Raw genomic sequence first — 6846 nt, forward strand, 5'->3', positions numbered from 1 at the left:
TTAGAAATAAAAGTCACTGCATCAGCCCTCATTTTTAAAATTCTTTTGGTGCTCCAGCTGACATTGGAACCAGTTTCGAAGTGCCAGAAATCATTCTCTTCCATCACCAACCAATATTTTCCTTATGAGGTGTATAATACAAGCTCTATTCCATCTTTTGATGTTTTTCAGACCAAGACAACCTTCAGATTTTGAGAGACAAATTCTTTCCCAGCTCACTTGAGCTCCAGCAGCAGAATTGTCGGTTCCTTTCCAAAAAAATCTGGAGCATAGTTGCTCCACCTTTTTTAAGATAGAAGTAGGCATAATAAGTTGTCTGCACCAGTAATTGCTTACATTGAAGAGAACAGATCGAATCAATTCAAGTCTGCCAACATAACTAAGGTTCCTTGCAGACCAATGATGGAGTCTTTGTTTAATTTTTACAAGAAAAGCTTCACAATTTTTACAAGGTTTGAGGATGCTTCAGAGGGAAGATTGAAGTTAATGAGAGTTTTGAGGAGATTAGAATCAATTTCTTTAACCGAGGGGTTTATAGTTCTAATAAGATTAGAAAAGAAATTGATAACTTCTTTTTCCATAGAGTCAAAGGATTCAAGTCAATTACCTCTTTCATCCACAATAACTCTAATTGTATCCCTCTTGTTTTTGAAGGCCGCCATGGAATGGAAAAATTTAGTGTTTTTATCACCCTCTTTTATCCACTGGATTTTGGCCTTTTGCCTTAGGAACATACTTTCAGCTTATTCCATATTCTTCAACTCATCTTGAATAGCAAGTTCCTTTTCAATAGCATCATCTCCTTTTAAAGTGAGAAATTGTTGTTGCTTCAAGGCAATTCTTTTTTATTTAATCCGATCCGAGATGTTATTGAAATTTTCCTTATTAAATCACTTTAGGCATTCTTTCAGTCTTTTTAATTTGGAGAACAAAATCATCATAGGATCACCTTGAGCACTTTGAAGCTAAGATTGCCTGAACTCATTCAAAAAGCCATGATGAGTAGTCCAGAAGTTAAAAAACTTGAATGGCTTAGGTCTATTTGCAGGGGCCTCTTTAGAAAGTCAAGTAACGGGCATACAATGGTCTGAGACTCCTGGAGGTAGAAATTCCACAAAGGAATGATGAAAAGTAATAGCCCAGCTTGAATTAATCATGACTCTATCAAGCTTTCTCGCCAGAAAATATCTTTTTGTTTGTTACTCCATGTATACATTGGCTCAAAAAATGGATGATCAAGAAGTTCCAGCTCACGAGTGAAATCTTGAAACTCTTTCATATCCGATGTTGTATAGTGGCTAAACACATCATGATCAGAATTTTTATGAGAATGCAGAAAAATATTAAAGTTACCACCAAGAACCCAAGGATCATGATTGACTGTATTTTCAACTTCTTTAATCTTCTGCTATAATTCTCTTCTAACAATCCCATCATTACTACCATAGATAGCAGAAATAACACTGGAAAGCCAAGAAACGAACCTTTTATAGTGATACTTTGATCAGAAACTTGAATGATAGAAAAATTTAATCCCTTCCTCCACATCACTCATATCCTACCATTGATACCATGATCATAATTAGTGCAAACATTCTAATTCGAAAATTTTGTGCTAAAGATAGCTTCTGATTTGTCAGCTTTGACTCTTGTTTCTAGAAGACAAAGAACATCAACCTTATTTTGATTAGCTCTATGAACCACTTTATTATGCTTGAGAGGACTGTTAAGTCATCTTATGTTCCAAAATCTAATGATCATTGAGAAGGAGATCCCGAGAGCCCTCCCTGACTTCCAACTGAAATACACTTAGCTTTATCAAGATTTTCCTTCTTTTTTTATTTGAGCTCAGCAACCAAATCTGCAACTCCCTGTGAAGCATCTCCAGGTTTCCTAGACAGACTTTTAATGTTAATAGGAACCTCATCAACAGAATTTAGCAATTCATATCTGTTTTTAGATCCTGTTAAAGAGGTCTTAGCCTTATCCTTAATAGGCCTGCCTCTTCCTCTTTTAGGAATTGAAGGCTGAACAGATTTATCAACATCAATAGCTTCTGCAGATTCAATAGTTGAATTGACACATTCAGTCACAGGGCTAATGGAATCTGAGTCTTCCCGTCGAGCCGCCGGTGTTCCTTTTCCGATTACCATATCTGAACCTTCTCTTCTAGCTCCTTATCATCCTAGTGTTTGTTTTGCTGATGGATTAGAGAAAATTGTTTGGCAGTTCAGAAAATCACGACCTAGATTATTTCCCCCCTAAATCTTACGAAGGAAATCCGATTGTTCTTTCGCCTTTGGAGGTTCTTGAAGCTGGAATTTTCGAATGGAAATTGTCTCTCGTGGGTCAGTTCCTTGGAGTTTCACCTTCTTTTTCCTCTTTGCATAGAATCGTCAACAACTTGTGGGGAAAATCTCTGCAGGGTTCACGAGTACAGGTTAGTTCTGTTGGCAATAACCTGTTTATTTTCTCTTTCACTTCTGAATCTGCCCGTGACTGGGTACTTGAAAATGGTCCATGACATGTGCATAATAAGCCTCTTATCCTTCGAAAATGAGAACCAAATATGAAAAAGCTTAGTTTCAACTTGTCTAAAATCCCAGTCTGGGTCAATCTTTATAATGTTCCCTTAGAACTGTTTTCTCGAGATGGCTTAAGCAATATAGACAGTACCATTGGAGTCCCTATCTCAATGGATTACATAACTACTACTAAATCTAGGCTCGAGTTTGCTAAGGTTTGTATTGAAGTTGGGGTTAATGATGTCATACCAAATTCATTGAAGTTGTTTTAAGAGATGGGCAATCTACTTCGATACAAGTAGAAGTGCCTTGGTTACCTGTTTCCTGTAAGAAATGCAAGGTGTTTGGGCATAACAATAAAGGTTGTCGTCAGAAAACAACTGAAGCATCTACTGTTTCTCAAATCTGGGTCAAGAAATGAGAGAGTCGTCAATTTCTTGGAGGTTAATCTTGTTTAAAAACTTCTAAAATTGTTTGTTTACGTATGGTATATATCTATATGTTAACTGCATTCAATACTATAACAAAAAAAATTGGTAAAAGGACTTCTTAGGTTATTTTTATTTTAAAATTAGATAATTTGGTTATACTAGGTAAAGAAAATTGATTTAGGAACTTCTTCTGATGAGGGAAACAATATAACTTTATTTCAGTTCGATTTGAAGATAGAGGAAGGAGATAAAAAACAAAGGAGACAAACGATTTTGGTCTATATTTGTGGAGATCACGATATTTTTCAGTGCAATAGACTCCAAATTAAAAATTAGGAAGCTATAAAAAAGATTGTTGAGAAATTTTAAGGTTCAATGGTAATTGATGATAGCGGCTAGTGGAATATTTGGCGATGATTTTAGGGTTTTTAGAATTTGAGAGTAAAGACAGATGAGGATTTGTGGGAGGAGAGAGCGATAATAAAGATTTAAAACTAAAAATTGTTATTTAACTGTAAAATATTTTAAGTAGGATCGGGTAAAATGTTTTCTACCTTAAATTTAAGCTTAACTCGAACTAAATAATCACTCTTTCAAAAATTGTCTCGGTCCAAACTCGTTTTTAGAGAAAAACTAGACCCTATAAGATTAAGTTGATCGAAACCCATCAAGTCTCATGCCCATTTCTAATATAATTGTAACACCCCAACCCGTACCCGACCCGGATACGAGTCCAAGACGTCAAATTAACTTTTAAAAATGATATTCTTACAAAATATCAAAACATTTGAACTCATTTTAAGAAAATACAACAATATTCTATTAAATTATGTTTCAGTATAAAAATTCAAGTCAAAAATGTATTTATGAACAGTACTAAATGGTATGAACAATACTATGAACAGTACCGTAAACAGTGCCAAATGTTAAAAATTTTCCAGATTGCTTCAGGGGTATCGATACCCCTACTACAGGTACTAATACCCTGCTACAGTACTGCTACAGTAACTTTCGTAAAATACGTATAAATTCATAAAAATCTAAGTTTTCATCTGTATAAAATTATCATTTACATATACACATTTAAAACATTTCAAAACTCAATCATATGATTTTACAAACCATTTAGAGCATATCAGATTCAAATATTTATTACATGACAACCACTATCATTATTACAAAATACATACTATTTAATTCTTTTCTGATATGATCTTTGGAAAGGAGGAACTGACCTGTCTTGCATAACTTTTGTCATTCTTTCACTTCTCGGAACCTATGTGTTAAACAATCACACGCTAAGTCATAGACTTAGTGAGGCATATAAATATATAATAAAAACTATAAAATATTGCATAAGAAATACACTTAACATCATATAATTCATATCAAATGCATGAACAATTATTACGATCATATCATATAAAAGCATATTTCATTTCTGTAACATATACCCACATGCACATATATCCTTATCAACACAATTAACATTTCACATTCATTATCATTAACCTTTATAATTTAACACCCTTATACATAACATATCATGCATTAACCAAGCAATACACCATTACATAAATCTTGTGATCTATTCCATATAGCAAATCACATATACATATCATATTCAATATACTTATTAAATCTCTTTATTAGCCCATGTATACTATTGAGAACTTAAGGTATGTGAGTACATTAAAGTTGTGCACTAATGCTGTCACATACATATAGCTCTCGTATCATATAACATGGGCATTATCATTTATAATATTTTTGTATTCATATAATTTCTCTTATAATCACATGTTCCTTCTCTTATGTCACAGACCACACGTATCTGTAAACATATATCTCATATGCATATAATTCATAACTCTTTTATTTCATATCATGTAATACTCTTATAGAGTATAATATCCTCTTATCATGTATTTCATATCACATATTCTTGCTTTCATATAGTCACATAGCTCATGTCAATTAGTCACTTATGTTCACATATCACATTCATATCACATAGTCACATTTCATATAACACTTATATTACATATTCCTATAATTACTTATATTAATATCACATATATCATAAGTGCATTTTCACGTAAGCATGTAAATCATGTAACATATAAGAACATACATTCATTTCTATGTACTAATGCACACATAATAATCACATAACATTTTAGAAGTTACTTCTTACCATAGTAACTCCGTCACTGGCTCATCGCAAGCCAATGTTTGATCAATAACATAAGTACAATTTAAATTGCACTCACCTTAGCCTTGCTTTGATTCGATCCTAATTCTTTGATTGTTCCGGAACTTGTTTAGGCTCTATATCTACATAAACATAATTTTCAAGACAATTATCAGAAGCCTAAACTTTATAACTTGATACTAATAACTTAAACTAATTTAATGAACCAATCTGCAACTTTTCCTTTAGGGGTATCGATACCTCCCCTAGGGTATCGATACCCTTATTGAAATCTGAAATTTTTTGTTCAATAGGGTATCAGTACCTATTGAATGGGTACCGATACTCTTTGACCAGAAATCACATTTTCAAGCCCGAAAATCATCAACTATTTACTCAATTCTTCTATTTTAAACCCCTATCATGTCATTAAACCAAACTATCATTACATAAACCAACTTATATCCATATAAACCATTTTTAACTTCAAAATTCATTTCTCCATATAGAATCAAGAATCATACCCCAATTTTCAATATGTTCTAATTTCAATTCTATTACTTCATATCTCTTAATTCTACTTATGACAAGTCAAATTTGACTTTCACTTCTAATTATGAACTCTATTCCAAAATTTCATTCAAGAACTCAAAATCTTTAATCTTCCCTAACTCCTTTATCTTTTGATTTTAAGATAACTTAAGCTTTCCTTAAGCTTAGTTATCATCTAATGATCAAAACCCAAACCTTAAATCAACAAATAATCAATTAATTAGAAAACTTACCTTTGAGCTTGGAGATTCGGGAGGAGGAGGAAGAAGAAGGGAGAAGAATAAAGAGTTTTCAGATAACTCTCCCCCACCCCCACGTGATTCATATTTAACAAGGGGGAAATATCTTTCTTTGTCAAATGACCATTTTGCCCTTTAATTCTTTTGATAATTACTAAAAACTTTTAGGAAATATTTCCAAATAAATCATTGAACTATTCAACTATTCTACTTTAATTACCAAATTCTGAAATTTTACAATTTGGTCACTAACCCGGTATTGAGGATGTTACAATAATAATGAATTTAATACTCAATATTTATATATTTTACTAATTTGACCATTATAAAAACAATAATTCTTTTCCATAATATTCATAAAATGTCAAATTAAGTTTTAAAATGTTTAAAATCAACATCAAATTGATACAATATACAAATATTTTGTTGAAAGTCCAAGTCAAATTTGGCTTTGGCAGCCGGTAGGTGAAGCTGATTTTGTTGAATTTTTAGCATTGGAAAATTATAAATTTAGTCCTTGCACTTTAGAATATTTACAAGAATTTGGCTTTGGCAGCCGGTAGGTGGAGCTGATTTTGTTAAATTTTTGGCATGGAAAAATTACAAATTTAGTCTATGCACTTTAAGGCATTTACAAGATTAGTCCTTAAGCTTCAACTATAAATACCCTAACCCATTTAGCTTCAAAACCATCCCAAATCATTCTAGCTTTCTCCCAATACTAGACAATTTAGAGAGTTTACTTGAGAGTTATTTTCTCTTTTTTATCAAGAGAGAATTGTTATTGTTTCTCCTTGTTAGATCGAGAGAAACTGTAATTCCTATTTTCTCATAGTGAAATTCTTCTATCTTTGCACGTGGTTTTTATACTATATTTTTAGGGTTTTTTCACGTAAAATTTATAT

The sequence above is a fragment of the Hibiscus syriacus genome, unplaced genomic scaffold, assembly GCF_006381635.1.
Source record: "Hibiscus syriacus cultivar Baekdansim isolate YM2019G1 unplaced genomic scaffold, ASM638163v2 tig00111743_pilon, whole genome shotgun sequence".
In the NCBI taxonomy this organism is placed as follows: Eukaryota; Viridiplantae; Streptophyta; class Magnoliopsida; order Malvales; family Malvaceae; genus Hibiscus; species Hibiscus syriacus.